This window comes from Condylura cristata, unplaced genomic scaffold (genome assembly GCF_000260355.1).
Source record: "Condylura cristata isolate star-nosed mole 26May11 unplaced genomic scaffold, ConCri1.0 scaffold00020, whole genome shotgun sequence".
NCBI classification, from domain to species: domain Eukaryota; kingdom Metazoa; phylum Chordata; class Mammalia; order Eulipotyphla; family Talpidae; genus Condylura; species Condylura cristata.
Genome location: NW_004567121.1, coordinates 25,245,756 through 25,266,419, shown reverse-complemented (window position 1 = coordinate 25,266,419; position 20,664 = coordinate 25,245,756). Strand labels below are relative to the sequence as shown.

General features: G+C 43.5%; 1 protein-coding gene across 1 annotated transcript in view; it reads right to left on the bottom strand.

Moving 5' to 3' along the window:
* ALK (anaplastic lymphoma receptor tyrosine kinase) overlaps window positions 1–20,664 on the bottom strand; it is a 564,885-nt gene that overhangs the window by 295,722 nt on the left and 248,499 nt on the right. The window lies entirely within an intron of this gene.

Genomic DNA, 20,664 nt, shown 5'->3' with positions numbered 1-20,664 from the left:
ACCGCTGCCCTGCCAGTCAAACCCATTTATCTCACTGAGCATGGATTGCTCATGTCAACCCATGATTACCGAGCGCTACCTCGATAACAGCCCGCTGATTATCCCAACATCTGAAAAGCTGCCTTTTGTAAATTACATTGCAACTAATGAAGCCCAGATGCACCCGCCTCGCTGTCCTTTCTCACTCTGCCTCTCTCTGCCACGCACCAGAGCCAAACCGCTCGGCCAGCGCTGGCATCTGAACGCCATTAGCACCAAGGCCCCTATCGCGTTGGGTCCAGCCACGGAGGAGGCCTCCCGTGCTGCGTGGCCACATGGAAGTCAGGTTTGCAGAGCTCCCCCGATTGAGCATGCTTTCTCCCAAAGTTTGAAGGGGAGTCAGATTAGAACTCTTTATTACAGTCAGTGCAGAAAATCCAGCCACCAGGCACCACTTTAATTTGGGATGATAAGGAACACGATCGCCATTTGGTGCCGCTCCTGTAGGTGTAAGGGCTGTGATTTTGAAATTACACTAAACAGATGTGGAGGGGAAAGTTGCCATCCTTATGACAGCTTAGTTCAGCTTGAACTAAGACAGGCCCTGGTGCGGTCGGGGCTATCTGTGCCGCCCTGCTGCCCTGTGGCGTGAGTCAGAAAGGCTGAACAGCGGGCGGATGCCAGGGGCTCAGCAGTGGTCAGCTCTGTCCTGTTTTGCTGAGTGATGACTTAAGCGCTCCTCCGACTCTCCTCCTGTGTCAGGTAGAGAGAAGTGTCAGGGTAGGTCGAAGGCATGAATCAGTATGGGTGAACATATGGTGCCTCTTTCCCCAAGGTCAAAGTCTTCTACACAGCCTCATGCTTTGCCGTGTAGTTCGGCCAAGAACCGCAAGTGTAGAGTATAGGCAGAGCAGCAGCTCGGGAACTTTGCTCCAAGACCGCTCTGCGGCCCGCTTCCCGCCAGACTCTGCTTACCAGCCCTGCTGTAGGAAGAGAAGCTGGGAAGGGCATTGAGATCTGGGGTTGCAGGTCAAAGCGGGGGGTTGCAGGTTAAAGCTGGACTAGGAGCCAGAGCTCCAGAAGATGTGAGGATGAAGCAGGGACCCCAATCCCTGGGTCCCCAAATCAGGAAGGAATCCCTTTCCTCTCTCTTTACTTCCTTTCTAAATTGGAATCATCTGAGAACACTGGCATTTGACTTGATTTGCCTAGTGAGAGCTTAAATGCCCATCGAGAAGCAGAGGTGATCACGTGGGCTGAGGGGTGGGCAGTGGGCAAGTGTCCCCTGTGTGTAGACACAGGACAGACACCCACTCAGCATGCACTTGGAGGCCCTGCCTGTCTGCAGGGTCTACGCCCAGTGCTGGGAAGACACAGAAATATCAGAAATCCATGAGCTCCCGCTGTTTGCAGGTTTTAGAGAGAAGAGCCATACAGAAGGGACCACATCTGGAGGAGAGAATGGGCTGAGTGTCTCGGGGTGTTAGAAAAACTACTGGCACAGCACAGGGAAATGGCCTTGCTGAAGCACCCTGAAAGACTTGTGTGGGAACAGGGTGATGTAGACCCTAGGGACTCCGCCTCAGATCCTGGGAGAATGGTAATCTTACATCCTCCTTTCTATTTTTTAAAAAGATTTATTTATGCATACAGAACTGGAGTACAAGCCAGAGGTACAGGGGTGGTGAGAGGCTTCACCAGAGACAGAGCGGGGAGCAGAACAGGCAAATCGAGGAAGTACACTGCTGAGGGGAGCAGCAGGCGGTCAGGAGAGGTCTGCAGCGCCATGTGAACAGGCTGCAACAGGAGTCCTTCATGCTGGCCCCTCCCAGACCGAACACCTACTGCACTTTCAGCCTGACCCAACCAACCTGGGGTTTCCTAATCAGTACCTGTGAGGTCATCTGCATAGAAGAACTTCTGCTTTCCTGGGAAGGTGGTTTTACTAGAACAAGTCTTTCCTTTTGCTCGTGTCACACTCGTTCTGTTAACACCCTCCATTTTGTGTAATTCCTAGGGTAATGATGGGCTGCTGCCCAATTCACATTTTATTTAAGAAAGCCAAGAACTCTAAATTTGTGAGTTTTGTCTTTAACATGTCCCAAATATAGAATGCATTTTGTCCTGTGTTTTTGAAACAACAGTGTCTGGAGAGGGATGTGAAGTAAGAACTTTTCAGACAGTCCTATCAGCTAAAGCTGATGGCTGGGGTGGGAGCTGTGGACATTTTGGGTTGTTCAGATACCCTGTCCTCGACAGTCTCACCTGCCCCGTGTCTGCCAGGCTGTGCCAGCCAGAGAGGATTGCAAACTAAAGGGACACTCAAATCCATCTCATGTTGTTAGCTTCTGTGTTGATGCTTATGGAATGGTTACTGCATAGTAATTCTGGGGAACAGTATCCCCCAAAGTGTGGCATCAAGGTTTCAATTTAAGAAGAGGTCCCTTGTGCATTTCTAGACAGAAATCATGAAAATCAGAGGGTAAAGGAAACAGACACAAAGTAGAAGATGTGGCTGCAGAGAAGACAGACTGAATCAGGGAGAGGCAGAGTCTTTCCATTGTTGTCTCCACACAGGAAATAAAATTTAAGTCTAACCGTCTTTTAAATCCACAGGAACTATTTCTTTTACTACTCTTTGCTTTCTGCTGTTACTCTATAACAGAAGAAAACCAGACATCGACACTGCTTTACACTTTGCAAAGCACTCCCAGTTTCATAATCTTTGGTGATTACCATTACTAGTTTATTTTTAGAAATGAAAAAAATTAAGTCACTATGATTTGCTCAACACCACTGGGAAATCCTGCAGCCTACTCTTTTCATTCAAGAAAGCTTCTTCTCTGACAAGCTAGCAAACTTTGAGGCTCTCTGCTAGAACTGCAGGCACAGCAGAGCCCTGCCAAAAGAACATAAGCAAATCACACCTTGATTCTAATGGCCACCTTGCTTGACCTCTGTTTCCAGGCTTCTTACACGGAGGTAAAAATGCTCCATCTGTCTGCTTCCTTTTCCTATTCCAATGACCACGAGAAAACCGCTTACTTCTTCCCTAAAAAAAATCTTTTCTAATCTGCTAGTCTCTGATTTCTTCTCTGGCCACAAATGAAAAAACAGCTGTCTCTCCCCTGTACTCGCCACTCTCAACACAGACACCAGGAACCTCTGATCCTTAGTGGTGTCATTTGTCCCATCTCTTGCAGACACAGCCACCTGATGAGTCAGATAAACTCTTCTGCAGAAACTGTGGAACGTTAACAGGGTGGTGGTTGGCATCTGTCTCGGGGGCATTAGGTGGCCTCTGGTTGAAATCTCATTATCTGTCTAAATTTGTTTAGTGAATAAATGAGACAACCTATTTATTTATCATGTAAATTCAATTAGAGGCCTGATTTATTTACTCTCTGTCTATCAAATGTCTCACCACCCTCTTCAGCTCCGCATCCTGGCCTCTCTAACCAAGGCATCTAACAACACAAAAATAGTTTCTGTCTTTCTTGAATCTTGCCTTTGGGGCCAGGAAGCAAAGAGCTAAAGGCAAAGCCAAGTTGCCAGGGCTGAGAGGAATGAAAATTCTAAAGGTGGAGTCCTCCCTTTCCCCTAAAAACAAAACAACAACAACAAACACTTCCAAAGAATCACCAAATCTGAGTGAAGTCTATGAGAATAACCACTGGCCAGTTATTCTGGAGTATGGGATACCCCAGAATTAATTACTCTAGCACTCTAGAGTTAATCTAGCAGAATTTAATGCAAGGACATAATGAGTTTGTAAGAAACCACATGTACAGCCATTCCATGATACAGGGGATGTCCTCTTTGATTATTTGTTCACTGATATTCCTCTGCTTTTTTAAAAAAAAATCAAAAAGATTTATTTATTTATGCATACAGAACTGGGATATAGGCCAGAGGGGCAGGTGCAGTGAGAGGATTCACCAGAGACAGAGTGGGGAACAGAACAAGCAGATAAAGCAGATGAAGTATGCTGCTGAGGAGAGCAGCGGGCGGGTCAGGAGAGGTCTGTCGCGCCATGTGGGTCACCTCCAGAGCGGGGATCAAACTCATGCGGAAGTGGCTTTAGCTTCTTAGTGCTGTGCTTTAACCCGCTGCACTGCCAGGGAGGGCCTGGTATTCCTCTGCTTTTAAAAGCAGTAAGTGTTCCTTGGGAATTTTTCTCAAAGTAAAATCTGATCCAAAGTCTGGTTTATCTGGATCTTCATAGGAATTTTGCAAAGAAATGGGTAAAATAAAATTTGGCAGACCTGGATTAAACAAGGCTTGAGTTGGTAATATTTACTCGTGGCTGGGTAAAACTAAGAAAAATGAGCCAATCTCTGTCTCAGAAGCCACTGTGCTAAATTCCTCAGGGCTATGACAATGGGTTGCTAATGCTTTCTGAAATATTTCTGTTCCTTCCAATAATACTGATGGCATAACAACCGGAAGAATACCCAGGGGTGACTTGACATTGATAATGCATTGATAAGCAACGCTGCATAAATTGCATTGCTATGATTATTATTCAGAGCAACTGTTCCAGAAATACATCAGTAATCTTAGGCCCCACTGCTCCCAGACTGTTGCCCTCCCAGGCCCGAGAAGAAAAAGACTCCCCATATCCTGCATGTCCTTACATTCCTTTCTTTCCTGTACAACATTCCTTTACTGGCCACTAGGGGAGATGGACTCTTTAGAGCACAATATATGCCATTCTCCAGAGGGCATATACAATAATAGAGCCAGCTAAAATACATTAACATAACTAGTGAATGTTAATAAAGGGTTCCCTTTGTGGAAAAAATCTCTTGGCTCAGTGTTTACCTTTCTAACCCGGTTAGGCTGGTCCGTGGGGCCATACCCTGGGACTCTCAAAAAGAACACAGCCAGCCGTGCACCCTACGACCATAGAAACATTGCGTGTCCTCCTGGACAAAATCTGCCTTCAATGAGCTGCAGAAATCATTCTAGAAGGGCCAGCATAGGCATCCTGGGATGTACCCCTGGGTTTAGCCAAATGGTCAGGATTCCTCTCCTGATTTACCTCTTGATGTGCATCAGCCTGTATTTAACAGTAATTATAAGCAACACTGCATAAATTACACTGCTATGATTGTTATTCAGATCATATTGAGTGTTGGTCTCTCCTTAAGGACCCAGGTAAAACATTTCTGTTGGTCCTAACTTCAGGCCACACATATTTTTATTAAGCAATTGGTTTGATTTTACTTTAGATACACTGTAAATCTTGTAACTGAGAGAATTTTCTTCTACATGTAGGCTGCTAGGAAGCCTATAGCTAAAAGTGGCTTCCTCAATCAGGATATTGTAAAACATAGGATTTTTTTTTTATTAAGGATATTTTAAGGTTCAAAATAAATTCCCTATTCACGTTTTTACTTTATTAATTTATTAATTATTTTAATATATTTATTCTAGCTCTATTATTTGCATTTTTGAAGACTAAACCTTTTTTGGAATAAAGCTAAGTATATATACATAATTAAAACATCTTAAATTTTTATTTTAAGTGATGATGTAAATAGGAAAGTGAAAGTCAACTGTAACCTTAATACTCAGAGAAAGTTATGCAGTTAATATTCTGACATATTTCTTGTCAGTCATTTTATATAAAATTGGAATCAGATATTATATATACATTTGTATCATTCTTTCTCCACTTGTAGTATTACAAGTGTTTTTCTATTATCTCAAGTTCCATTTGAAGGACTTTAGCATGTTTTCAGGGTTTTGTTTTGTTGCTATTATAAATAACATTGTGTTAATGAACCTTACAGGCTATATTTTTATTGAGTTTTTATTATTATTTTAGAGTAGATTCCTAAGTGAATTCATAGTTTAAAGGGTATAAACATTTTTAATGTTTTCGATAAGTATCACATAACTGTTTTTCAAAAATACTGCCTCAGTCCACATCTGTTCGACATATAGGAAGTAGATCTAGTTCATGTGACTTTACTGGCATTATTGGGTCATCATCAACAAAGAACTGTGTTGAAAACATTTTTTTTATTTGTATTTTTGATTACTATACTCTCAATCATTTTTGTCATCTATTCATTAATATTTTTCATGTATATTTCTTTGAGTTATAACTCCATATCAGATGCCATTTTTCTTTCCAGGGAATTCATACTTTTTTTTCTATAAGGATTTTAGGTATATTAACTACCTCAACTCTTCTATATTTTTGGGAAACTATGTGTGTTTCTATCTCATTTATAATGTTTTATTATATAATCATCCCTATAGATTTGTTCAATTTAATTCTCATCTATATTCAAGGTAGAATAACAATCCTCATCCTTTTATAAGCTTTAAGAAATGATTTGCTATTTTAAATTTGGCTAAGTTTAGCTAAAACCCAGAATTTATTTTGGGTTTCTGTTAAAGGTTCAAGGCCTGAGCTCATGGGGACACTTCCATCTGCTCCAGTGTGTGGTCCTGCTCTCCTGTCTGGTAAAGGAGCACATTGGGGTTCATTCAGGCTAGCTCCTTTGGAGAAGGAAACAGAGGGAATAACTTAAAAGTGAGTCAGGAAGATCTATGTCCCTATTGCTACCTACCAAAAAAGATGCAACAGGAATCTGGGACAGGCTCCAAATTTCACCATCACTCATGCACTTTTTTTTTTTTTTTTTTAAATTACAGACAACAAGAAGCAGAAAACAAAAGCCAGGAAGTAAAAACCTTGAGTTGGTTTCCAGAGTTAGGGGGAGTTGTTTTCCAGCACTTTCAGCTAAGAGTTCCAGACTCTTTGGGATGAGACCAATGGTGGATGAGTGCAGGCCTGGGGTCCCTGAGGGTGAGAGGGACAGGGCTGACCTGCCCACGGGTGTGCATCTGGTCACAGCTTTACATTTGCACCTTCCTGCTCCTTGCCTGCCCTATGCTGAGAACTAGCTTAACCCCTATGAAGGCCTTTTGTCCAAGGGTGGCGAGTTAGGTGACATCTCAGAGAACTTGGATGAAGTTCCCAAAATTCAGATTCAGGCATAGATATGAAGTCCCTGGTCTCGTGGTGCACAGACCTGCAAACTTTGACTGATGGACTGGACACCGCACCTGTCTTCTGTAACGGGTTTAGGCTGTGAGCTTATTTTGAAGCACAACTCAAAACACTGATTTCACAATGAAACATCAAGCCCATGTATTGAGATGGCGCAACCGAACATTCTGAGGATCATTTCTCTTTCTCCCTTCCCAGAGCCCATCTGCTTTTTATTTAACCTAAGATAAATGGGTTGGAAGATACAAAAACTCCCAGCCTTTAAATCTACTTTCCCTTTCAGGTCAGCCCCATGCTAATGTGTCAATTCAACTGGCTGGCCTGGGGCAAAAGTGCTTTGAAAGTGCAGAACTGTATGCAGCTTCACACTTCTTTCTCTGACTTCTTTCCTCCTTGATCTCCCATCCAAATAACTAGAGGCTGGGTGATGGACATATTTTTAGTACATTTCAAAAATGAATAAAGGTGAGAGACTATGTTGTGTCCGATATTCTCTTATGTCCTAAAAATGTTAAGATAACATTTTATTTATCACTCCAAAAGCCAAATTATATAAAAATAGCAAAATACTGACTCAACAATGAAAGCCTGGGGCAAGGGAAAGAGGTGAACAGGCAGAAGGAGCTCTACAGCACTGCAAGGCCAACTCTCCTAAAGCCCAGCCCATATCTCCATTCTGTGACAAGAAGAAGCTTCTTCCAGTTCTGCAGGAAACCAACAGAGCCATCTGCTCCCACCCTGAACACATTTACTTTCACTTGCTCACACTAAGGTCTTTAAGAAGGAGACCCAATGCGTAACAGTCTTCCCTCCGTTTGTGCATATGGTATTTTCACTTTCTTGTCTGGTCTGAGTGCTTGCATACCTCCAAAATTCATGTTGAAATTCCAGTGCCCTATAGGGTGGCATTGTAGAGCTGGGCCTCTGGAGGTACTTAAATGATGAGTTTAGAGCCTTCGCGAATGGATTAGTGCCCTTATAACAGAAATCTCAGAGCTTCCCAGCCCTTTCACCAGGTGAGGGCACCCCGATCATTGGACAAGGACCCTCACCCAACCCCTGACACTGGACTTTCACCCCTGGAACCGTCAGGAACAAATGTCTGTTGTTTATAAGCCGCCTATATGTGCTCTTTTGTTAGAGCCTCCTGTACAGACTGAGATACTCTCACAAAGGTCTCAGTTTGGGCGATACATTATACAGTCAACCTGCTTATTTGTGGAGAAAGAGGTGAGTTAGAAATTCAGCTTGCTTTTTTATTCTCTCTAGATTTGGAGATGGAAGTAAGTCAGATGCTATTCCAGGAGTTGGAAAATATTTCCTGTAAAGATCAGATAGTAAATATTTTAGATCTTATGGGCCAGAGCAGTCAGTCTCTGTTGTATCTACTCAACTCAGCTGTTGGAGGGAAAGTGGCCATAGAAGGTATGTAAATCAATGGATTTGATGTGTTCCAGTAAAACCTTGTTTAGGGAGCCAGAAATTTGAATTTTACATAATCTCCATACCACAAAACAAGTTTCTTCTTTCTTCCCCCTAGCCATTTGCAATGTGAAAGCAATTCTTAATTCATAGAGCAAATTTGACCTGCAAAGGTAGCTGACTTCTGTGCTATTCTATCACCTGGGTGAACACACCTGGCTGCTGGTGGACAAGCCCTGCCCCTCCTCTGAGAGGGGTCCACAGGATCTGTTCTCGCTGAGGACATACTACATCATTCATTCAGATTTGCATGTATGCAGAATGAACACGTGTGTGGTCTGAGATCTTTCGAGGGGAAAGGAGTCTTATCATCTCTGCAGTTCTCAGCCTTGGTGCAATAATAGGTAAGGTGTATCATAAGTAATTTGCTACTGATAATACACTCCCAAAGCTCATGAGTGATTTATGCCAAATTATAAATCAGAGTGGATTCACTGTGCTGGCGATAGCAATGCTGTTTCCCCTCGCTGGCATTCTGATCTGCTTTCTTTGGGTAGAGGGGGGGGGTCTGCTGCATCAGGAACGGCAAGTTAGCTTCCCACACAGGATACACTGTGCCAGATGTCCCAGAGGTTTATGGCATGAGCAAAGAGAATCTCTGACTCAGTCCAAACGACTCAGTCCAGTCTTTCCAGATAGATAGAGATCCTCAAAACAGCCCCGAAGGGAAGGATCAGGAAAGAGGTGGTGGCCATGCATGTTCACACAAGGAAACCAAAGGGCAGAGACCAGACAGCCCACACAGGGCACACAGGTTAGAGCTGGAACCGTGATGCAGAACTTCGGAATTCTGAAGTTTATGGGTTTGGCTACACAACATAACGTTTAGTGTCACAGGTGTCATAGAAAATTAAAAAATGTCCTCATTCATGAAACTAGCGTGGGGATTTGTACTACTCACATCTTATGGATGAATGAAATGTATTTTCAGAACATTACTGAAAACAAGAAGTTCCAATTGCTAGTAAGAGAACTTTCATAACCTCCCTCTGGAAAGGGAGTGGCCAGAGAGTAGTTGCCGCTCTGCCAGGTGGAAACTCTTTGGCAGAATGAAGAATCGACAGCAAAGGACCCAGAACCACACTTATCAAATTGCTCTAAGAACTTTGAAGTCATTGAATCAAAACTATGTGCCAGGAATAAAGATATTATTGAGACTGTTAGGAAAAAATCAACCCTGGGAAGCAGCTTGAAGGGAAGAAAAAATTCCTTCTAGCTTCTCTAGCAGTGTAATAATTACATTGACATTAGACAGGTGAACAGAGAAAAACAAATTTAATTTTGGATGTATGGAACACCAAAGATACGAGCAACAGAGAGGTGGCCAAAGCAGGCAACTTTTATATACCCTTTTGACAAAGAAACAATAAATATCTAGAGAATTGACAAGACAAAAGTGTTTGGGCTTGGAGTAGTAGATTCGTGAAGAATTAACAAGGTTTGCATTTATAGTCTTCTCTAGCCCTAAATTCTCTCTGAAGGGCTCCTTTCAAATGGAGAATTTACCTTCTGCTTTCAAAGACACAAAGGAGGGTCAGAATGTCTTTCTTGTACTGGCTATTTCTTAAGTAACTTTAATTAAAAAATAATCAATACCTCAAGGCGGTGTATTTTGGGGTGGCTGACTTTGCTCTCCTTCACCAGCCAGCCACAGTCAAAGCTAGCTCGCCTGGCTTGTCATCAAGAAGGACTTCATCAGCCAACTGTGTTCGCAATTAAAGGGTAATGGCGACTTATATGCATAATTATGACTAGAGGCACTTCTGGTAGAACCCGTGCATTCTTAATCATGAAGCTATGCAATTATTCTAAACATATTGCCATTGGAAGTTTTATTATATTTTAATTCCTTGAACATCAGTCACTAATTTGTATTGCATTAATTCGTCTACAGGGTATACCCAAAGCATTCATGGTTCTGGAATTTGTTTTCAATTGACCATTTAGAAAGACTGTTTTTGTTTATATATCCAAACTCATGTTCGTGTTCAGTCACCCCCATATCAAAACAAAACACAACACCATCTAAACCAATTTTATTTATTGGCTCTTTTAGAGTTTCTCATTCTGACGAGTTAAACTCTTTCTCACTCCTTTTGTCACTAGAAAGAAGTTCAGAGATTTAAAGCCCCTCTTAAATTTGAGATCTCAAAGAATATCTGACTTATCAAAGCATATACCCAGCCCCAGCTGGTCCTTAATCTGAAGCACAGAAATCCACACACTGAAGGATGGCGGCAGGCAAGCGAAATGACTACCTCCTCACTACATCTCAGGCTGTGACACTTTAATGCCGACGGCCAGAAAGACAGAGAGGACAAAACACCAGAGGCACAGAGGCCAAGGCCAGACACTGTCAGGATGCAGAGACACAAATAAACACAGAGCCTCAAAGTTCCCCTTTGGGTCCAAAGGTTGGTGAGGAGGAGACAAGAAAGGAGGAAAGGAGAAAACAGGAAGCAGGGTAAGGAAGGGGGAGGAAAGGAGTGGGGTGGGATGGGGGAGAGGTGGAGAGGGGGAGAGGGAAGGAAAGAAGGGGAGGGGGAGGGGAGGGAAGAAGAGGAAGGGGAAGAGAAGAGGGGGAGGGAAGGGAAGGAGAGAGGGGGGAGGGAGGGGAAGGAGAAGAGAGGTGAAGGAGAGGGAGGGGGAGCGGGAGGGAGAGGGAGGGAGAGGAGAAGGGAGTGGGGAGGAGATTTGGTAGGAGAAAGAACAGGACTCCATACACATACTACGCTGTATTCCGTGGTGAGTGGTGCGGGCGCATTTTCGCTGTTAGCAAAGCTAAATAAACCTTTTGTGCTATCACTGATATTTTGTCAGAACCTGAGTTTATTTTGGGTTTTACTCTTTCTCATGGGTCCATCTTTAGCCTCTTTGGCTTATGGTGTTTTTTGTCAGTCTTTTAAAGATCTCTCTCTGCCTCCTCCACCTCCGAGACAAAGCCAAGGGTATCAACATGTAAGGCCAGGGGATTTGTCATCAGAAAACCAGCCCCAAGAAAATTCAGACGACAAAGCCTCAGGAAGAAATCTGAGGAAGTGGGCCAGGACCCTCTGAGTCACTACCAGGCTCTGTCAGCCACCTAGTTCATGGGAAGTTGTTGAGGCAGCACTAGGAAAATACACCCTAGGCAAATTGTACCAGTGATGGATTAAATTCTATTGACACACAAGGATGCTGGGCTTATGAGTTGGTCCTCACACATGGGCTGAGTTACACTGCACCTGTGCCTGGGTGGTGTATAGAACAGGAGCTTTGATGGAGCCAGAGGTGACTTTGGTGTGTGAGACACTGTATTTGATGGGTACAGTGGAGGAGGATGTTAGGTGGTTAGGTAATGGCCCAGAAAGGCCCAGGAAGGGAAATGGTTGGAGATGCTCACAAATGTCTACAAAGGTTACCTCCCTGATGAGACAGGAAATGCACCCTAACCCCCATCTTCACCCAGGTCCTGGCAGTGCTCATCTCACACTTGCATATTCTAGCGCCTTCCCCCTGGAACAGAGACACAGGATAGCTTGGAATTTCTCCTTTAGGATGTAGTCTCTCCCAAGAATGGGACAATTGGTCCTTTTCACCCAGATCACTGCCTAATGCTGCCTAAGAGGCCTTCCCCTGCCCCACTCCATCCCTCCCCCCTCCTCCCCCCAAGCTGGCTTCTCTGGAGAGCACACAGCACAAGCCTAAGGAAGATTCCCAAGTGTGACTGAGTAGAAAACCACATTCATATGGGAATTCTAGCTAGGGCCCTGAGGGCTGTGTGCGAATTAAAGTCCACTTTAAGAAAATTAGGCAGTCAGTCAAGACACTTTATAATTCAAAGAAAATCAAAATAGGGCCTTCCTGGTGGTGCAAGGGGTTAAGTCTCAGTGCTATCAAGCTCTCCACAAGCACTACAGCACAAGTTCAATCCCCAGCAGGGAGGTGACCCATACGGCGCAGCAGACATCTCCTGTTTCAACTCACCTGTTCTGCTCCCTACTCTGTCTCTCATGACTTCTCTCAGCCCACCTTCACACCTCTGGCCTACACCGCAGTTCTTGTATGCATAAATAAATCTTTTTTTAGAAAAGAAAACCAAAACATGATGAAAGAAAGCTATTGCTCTGCAGAAAGGGGAACGGTGAATTCAAGGTAAAATGTAGAAACCAAAGAGATCAGACAATGCAGGTGGATTTCAGTCTTTGTTTCTTCTGATGCACTACGTGACCCCAGAAAGCCCTCCTATTCTTAGGACAAGTTTATTTACTGGAGGTGAAGTGATTAATGAGCAATAGTTGCTTGTTACATTTTTAGGAATCTTGTCAGAAGTCTGTCAGATAGAGTCATTATTAAAATTAAAGCACAAACTGGGGATTAAATTAGTGCTTCTCACCAGGGGTGATTTTGCACCCTAGGAGATGTTTGGCAATGTCTGGAGAGGCTTTTGGGTTGTCATAATAGGAAAGTGCTGGTCTCTGTGGGTAGAGGCCACAGGTGCTGCTGAGCACCCTATCTATCATCACAGGCCAGACACCCCTAATAATTACCTGAATCCAAATATCAACAAATTAAATAAAGACAAAAGTAATCCATTCATCAAAATTCAACACTTCCGACTTATATATTATATCTATACTTGTGGTTCTGCTTACAGCTTAGTAGTGTATCTGTATGATAGAAATACTACACAATGGTGTGAACTGTGTATCTCTTCCCAACTCCACATTCAGTAAAATCAAGTCAGTAGCTTAAAACTAGCCCTGTGTGGGAATTTATACCACAGAAATAGGCAAATGTGCCATGGAGGCCTGCCCTCTATTGTGGACAGCCAGTCGTCAAAAAGTCACTAGTGGCCCTCCCTTCCTTGGTCACATAGCAGTTTAAAGCGCAGCACTAAGAAGCTAAAGCCACTTCCACATGAGTTCAATTCCCGCCTGCCCCGGAGGTGACCACATGGCGCGGCAGACCTCTCCTGACCCGCCCGCTGCTCCCCTCAGCAGTCCACTTCGTCAGTCAGCCTGTTCTGCTCCCCGCTCTGTCTCTGGTGAATCCTCTCACCACTCCTGTACCTCTGGCCTGTGTCCCAGTTCTGTATGCATAATAAATAAATCTTAAAAAAAAAAGTCACTAGCATCCTGCTAGAGATAGAGGGTGCCCAAGAGGGAGAGGTGGGATCTTCCTTCCTTCCTCCCTCCTTCCTCCCCTCTCTTCTTCCCTCCTTCTCTCCTTCCTTCCCTTTCTCCTTCCCACCATCCATTTTCTTCCTTCCCCCCTCCCTCCCTCTCTCCCTTCCTCTTTCAAAAGAACACAGTAAAATGAAAATTTCTGTATTTCTAGACAAATATGGAGAGAGGGGAAAGTGAAGTCCTTGGTAAAAGTGCAAAGGAAGAAAAAGGGTATTTACAAGAAATAATTTAAAACAGAAAGTTATGCCTCTAAATCTTTTCCTACAATCAAAATGTCTGGATGAAACGTGAAAAATTACCGCTTCTCCAGATGTCTTTTCTTTTTGATGTCCAGTAGATGAACATTCACGTATTTAGATGACATGAAGCATAATGCCTCAATACTACGAAATATTAACAAGACTTCCCTTTGTTTCTTGCTGCTTGGATTTTCAAAAGCAATTTGACTTAGACGAAAGTCGACCTGGCATTAAAGGAATTTAAGTTGGAAGTCAGGGCATCAGAAAGTGCTTATCTCAGCCAGATTTCCTTACTGGCCTAATATAGAATTTGGGATTATTCTGTGATGCATTCACAGATATAAAGATCTCTCTCAATAAGATGACATGAGGAGTAGAAGAGGGAGAGGAAGACAGAGAAAATATTCTCAAGGAAGGGGAAAAGCGCATAATTTCAAAAGCTAAATATGTGAAGGAAACCCATCTGATGAGAAAAGGGGGAAACTTAGAGAGAGACTGAGGAAAGGTTCCCTGAAGTCAAGTGAACTCAGGAACAGGGGAGAATACAGAGTGAGCAGTGAGGTCTTATCAGGCATCTTGGCATCTTGCCTGCTATGGCAGCAGGTAGGCTGGGCATGAAAAGATGGGACGAACACTGTGTTCGGGGTGAGAGTGAAGGAGAGCATCCACTCAGACCCTGGGAGTCTACACCACCAGCCCAACTCGAGCCTATCGGTTAGATGTCCGTGGCCCTCCTGGATGTCGAACTCCCACCGATTGCCAAAGTTGGCCTCAGCTTGTCTAGCTACAGGAAAAATTTTAGAATCCTGGAGGGACTCTTTGAGGAAAGAGCATTCCAGAAACAGAGCTCTACTACTGGCTGTGGCTGTGGGGAGTTTACATGTATTTCCAAAATGTTCTATCAATACAGGGGCTGGTTTATAAACATAAAAGAAATGGTTTCTAAAGAGTGAACAGAAGTGAATATGTGTAAAAAACTATATATATATATATAATTATTATTATTATTATTTTAATACAAAATGGTCAGCCCAAACACAGCCCTCAATTCTCTTGTTTCAGCCTGGCTTTGTTTTCCCAATTTCCAGGCCATTCTGTCTGACCACTGACTTATCAGCTATTCAGCAACAACTCAAGGCTGACTTACATCTTTGTGATTTTAATAACTCAAAGACAAGGTAATTTAGACCGGTGATATCCCACTTCTTTGCTCTATTCCTCAACTTCACATCTAGCTTCTTATTCTTCGATAATGAGAATGAAAATATATCTGAATATTTAAGAATTTCATATCATTTGCCTGTTAATCTTGAAGCTTGCTTGTCCATCTTAGACAGACAACACCTATACTTTTTTCCTTTAGATCGGTAAGAGTGATTTGAAATTATTTATTTATACAATAGCTGGATACTTCATGTCTACTATATTCCAGGCACTGTTCTAAGTTTTGTGGCCACAACAGTGAGTAGAGAAGACACTCTTTCTGCCTCCAACAGCAGGATGTCAGGGACATCCACTCCTAGCAAGATTCACTAAGTTTGGATTATGGATCCCAGGGAGAGCTGGAGGACCAAACCCGGTACTAATACTGAGTAGGGGAAACTGAAATCAAAGTAGGAATGACTTGCTAGTTAATTGAAGAGCAACAACAGAATGTCTGTATTTCTAGTCCAGTGCTTCCTGCATCTCCCAAAGATGATAAATATTAATAGACCTCATTTCAACAATGTCTCATCAGTTGATAATTATCAATGATGCTCTTAGCCAAATTCAATGATAGTTTTCAATCTTCCTCCTATTGCTATCTCTCTATAATATTTGGCACTTGAATCATGTCTGCTCAATAGGTTAAGAGGATATGAACTTTGGTGTGAATTTAAGTACATGTTTATTAATCACTTAGTCTAGTATTAGCACTTACTAGACATTCAAGAAATGTTAGCTGCCTGCTCTCGCTTCCAGTCATACGCTAGAATGATTATTCCTCTTACCTCTGACCTCGGTCACTTGAACCTACTTCCTTTCGCCAAACCCCAGCAGAGGTGCCGTCCTAGGTCCTATGCACATCTCCCTAGATTTTCATTGATGGCTTCAGTCATCATTTCTCTGAAAATTACTCTTAGGTCTAAGGCGTAAGTCTCAACCTCCTGATACCCCATGTACTATATCTTTACTAACCTATGGGCATTTTGCTGGTAACCTAGAGGGCACATTCAAGCCAGCCATTGGGTGTTTAATTTCTATGAATATGGACCAGTTAGTACCTATGTCTCTGAGCATCATCTCCCGACTTCAAAATGGACATAAAAATACCATTCACTTACAGACCAGGAATAAGATAAAGTCAATGAAATTCTTTCGGACCACAGAAAAGTGCCTGGGAAATGCGAGAGCAATATTAAAAGTTGGATGAAGGAAACTGGAAGAAAAGGGCGAGCCTTTTGGAAATCCAATCCCCTGACTGGTGGTGACAGAAACAATGGACAGCCAGCCCGGCCAGCCTCACAAATCAGACACTACTTAAGAAGCTACTGTCAATGGGTTGTGAGGGAGCGGAGATTTAGTGCTCATCCCCACAGACATCATGTCTTTTGTGCTCCAGAGCATGTGAAAGATGATAAATCAAATAAGAATATGAATCGACACTGCTCATTCGGTGTCGAGTCGTTCCATTTGCCATGAAGTCGTCAGAAATTCCTCAACAAAGCAGGTACCCTTTTCTGAAAGTTATATAACTGCTCAAAAAATAATAAATTTATTAATTCCTAACATGAGAGTGACTCACACAGATTTTGCATTAGGGAACAAGAAATCTGACAGCTGCGAGGTCTCAACTGGTTCTAATGATCTAATGAGTAATTCTGTCCATTAAGGGAAGATGTGGCTTCCTGATTAACGTGGAACCTTAGCAGTGTTTTTAATAAAAGTTTTAATATGTACTGCTGCTTGGCTGGCATCATGTTTAATTAAAACCATGAAAGCTCCCGGAGAGCTCCCTTTTCTCTTCACCAGACAAGAGGAGCCTTAGCGTATCCCTGCAGGCACTAAGCCCACAGCAGGACAGGTAGGGGGCACAGGGCCAGGAGGGTGGAGAGCAGGGGGTGGCAGGAAGGCTGAGCACTGCCTGCCCGAGAGGAGAGATGGCGTCAATGTCAGTGTCTGCCAAGGGAGGCTGGGCCAATGTTTTACCACCTACTCTACCGCTTCACTTTACAGAGGACAAACCTGAGGCTTACAGACTACTTTGAAGAAGGAAACACTTGATTTTTTTTTTTATTATTGCACATGAATCCGTAACAGAACCCAGTACAGAAAACCAGGAGTGTCACTAAGTCATTGCATGACCCTCGAGCAAACTGTTCTCATCCTAACCTTTTATTCTCCACGGAAGCACATGGCTGCCCCCCTTCTAAGAAAGGAAGGAAGCTGCAAAGACCTAAAGAACAAAGGCCATCTGGCTTTGCTTTTAAAATGATCTGACACTAAGTAAAAATAGTGGTCTATAAAAACTATATATACTCTGATTCCAATTATGGAATATATAACATACACGTACGCGTATGTGCATTAACAAGAGATTGGAAGGAAATGGTCCAAAATATTCATAGTGATGAATAGCCTCTGGTTGATGGGATTATGCATGATTTTTACTATCTTATTTTATACATTTGTGTATGTGATGAAGATTCTATAATGGGCATGAGTTGCTTTTATAACAGAAAAAGTATTCGACATATAATTTATTCCAGACAAATACTGTTTTAAATTACAACACACATTAAGCCATCATTTTTGTGCCCTTACACAAAATATATGGACACTTAAAACTACATGTAAAAGGGCACATAGAAAATTGCAGACAGAAAAAAAAAATTCTCTGCTTTAAAATAACGATGTCCAGACACTTAAGCTGTATGGTGTGGAACGCTGTAAAAAGATATAGCTGTGTCATCAATAGATAAGTTACCCTCAGAGGTAGCTTAAGAAACAGTGGCTGACTTTAAAATGACTACAAAGAAAACCTGACAATAAAATTCACTTAAATATCTGACTCTGCAAAAAAAAAATCAAACTCTGTCCTAGAGGAGCGCTAGGTAACTGAAAGCCTATGGTGTAACCAGAACCTCCTTAGTATAAGGGACAATCCCAGATGTGATCAAACAAAAATGTGAGTTCTTAAGTACATTTTAATATTTCAGAGTCAATAAGGGACTGACTGCCCGGAGTAGGATGGTGGCCTTCTCAATTGATAACACATTTTAGGCTGAGAGTCCCATAGCAGGGGATAAGGAGTTGTCACTAGGAAGCTAGAGGCTGGAATGGTGATAACCCAAAGGCACTTTATGAATTAAGCTGGATGAATCTGCTTTTGGGTACAAGAATATGCCCAGGGCTTTGTCTAGCATGCTTGCAGGAAAAGGCAGATTCTCAGGGACTTGCCTAGACCAGAAGAATAGATTATGAACGTGAACTTCCTGTTCAAGAAGACAAATTGAGCATGAGCTTTTCCAAAAAGCAGAACAAATAATTGAATGATAAGAGTTAACACATGGGCCCTCTCTGGTGGTGCAACAGCTTAAAGCACAGCACTGCAAGCGAGCAGCAGCCGCTTCAGTGAGAGTTTAATCCTCAGCCCAGAGGTGATCCACATGGCGTGGCAGACCTCTCCTGACCCACCCGCTGCTCCCCTCAGCAATGTACTTCATCACTGGCCTGTTCTGCTCCCCACTCTGCCTCTGGTGAAGCCTCTCACAGCCCCTGCACCTCTGGCCTGTACCCCAGCTCAGTATGCATAAATAAATAAATTTTGTATCTACACTAAAAAACAAGAAAGTGGGTTCTCACTAGACCAAAGTAAGGCTTCCTTAAGCCTCAAAAGGCTTCAAAAGAAAAAAGGGCACTCATAATGGTCAATAAGGACAAATCCCTTTAGCCACAATGAAGGCAAGACCACTTGCATGAAGCTGGTCATGTTGCTTACGGGCACTGCAGATCCCAGCTCTTGGCTCCTCCCTGCCATCTCCCCAGGTGAGTGTCTTTGTCTAGGGTAGGGGAGAGCTACTCTGGCGGCCAGCGCTCAGCCTATCTTGCAACAGAGAGAACGGGGCTCAGAACCACAACGGGCTAGCCTAGCTGGAAGTCTCTAGGCCACCAGCATGGGTAGAGGCCCTGCAAAACCGTTTTTCCTAAATCCCACCCTATATCCTACCCTAAGCACTCAGAGCTGAAACCTTTGGTGGAAGATGAGCTCAGTGTCAACATTCTTAGGCCTAATGGGAGAATAATACTGTGAAAGGCAGAAAAACAAGAACTTATGTGAAGAAAAAAAAAAAGAATAATCTTTTTTTTTTAAGATTTATTTATTTATTCATACAGAACTGGGGTACAGGCCAGAGATGCGGAGGGTGAGAGGATTCACCAAAGACAGAGTGGGGAGTAGAACAGGCAGATCCACGAAGTACACTGCTGAGGGGAGCAGCGGGCGGGTCAGGAGAGGTCTGCCACACCATGTGGTCACCTCCGGGGCAGGTGGGGATGGAACTCATGCGGAAATAGCTTTAGCCTCTTTGTGCTGTGCTTTAACCCGCTGCGCCACCAGGGAGGGCCAAAAAATAGAATAATCTTAAGCAGATTTCTCACTAAATATCTTTAAGAAACTCAGAGATCAGAGATATCATAGCACTCATGGAAAAGAAAAGAAAATAGGAAATAAGAAGAAATGATTTCAAAAATGAAAACAAATTTTGGAAATGCAGGCCGCAAAAGCAGAAGAAATTAAATCGTTTTTTATTTGAGAAAGGACAAGACAGAGCTCCCCACAGGAGACGGGAATGGGAAGAGGAGGGTGAGGGCCGCAGACCCTGATGCATTCTGAAAGATGGGGGGAGGGGGGCAGGGGGGAGCAAATAGCCTGACAATGGATGGCGCATGCACAAGGCTCTGCCTGGGAGAGGTGCAGGTTGCACGATGGTGATGAGTGTGTTGGGGGGTTTCTCAAATTTCAGAGACAAGGCTGAAGTAGGTAGAACTGCACAGTAGGCTGAGATGACTCAAAGGCAAGGCTGGGTAGTAAATAAAGTATAAAGCAGAAATTACTGGAGGGAGAGCTGTGATGAGGACAGGAGAGGGTAGGAAGTGTAAGGGAAGGATGTCCTAAAGGAACTCTGCAGAGTCTTATGGACTCCACCTCCTACTCCAGCTTTCTGGACACTATCCCCTACTCCAGTGATTGGAAACTACAACTCCCAGCAGTACCAGGGAGATAACTGTGAGGACCCAAGGGTGGAGCTAGCAGGAAGGAATTCTGGGACATTTGGGGGGGATAAATAGGACGCCATTGCATTTCACGCACTCTGGCTCTCTCTCTTGCTTGGGAAGCAGCTCTCGGGACCGCGTGACTTGGTGTGTTCAGTCAGCCTAGCTGTAAGGTATTCCACTTACTTTGTATCTCTCTCTCTCTCTTTCCCTGGGTTGTTTCCTGCTCCTGTTCCCTTTTGTAAATAAACCCATTATTGATCCATTTGTGTGTCCCTGCAGTGTAACTGAATTGTAAGTGTGCGGGTGAGGCCCCACAGACAGGCGGCCCAGTCCACTCTGGGCTACCCTGTAACAGAAGGAACTGGTCATATATTTAGAAATAGACAGCTTAGCCGTAGATCTTGGAAAGGGCCGCATCTCCACTACAGTGTAATGGCAAATTCCTCAGTGGGGAAGGCCGGATAAACCCACGAAAGTGGGAAGGGAGAGGGCTTCTTGAGTCTCTATG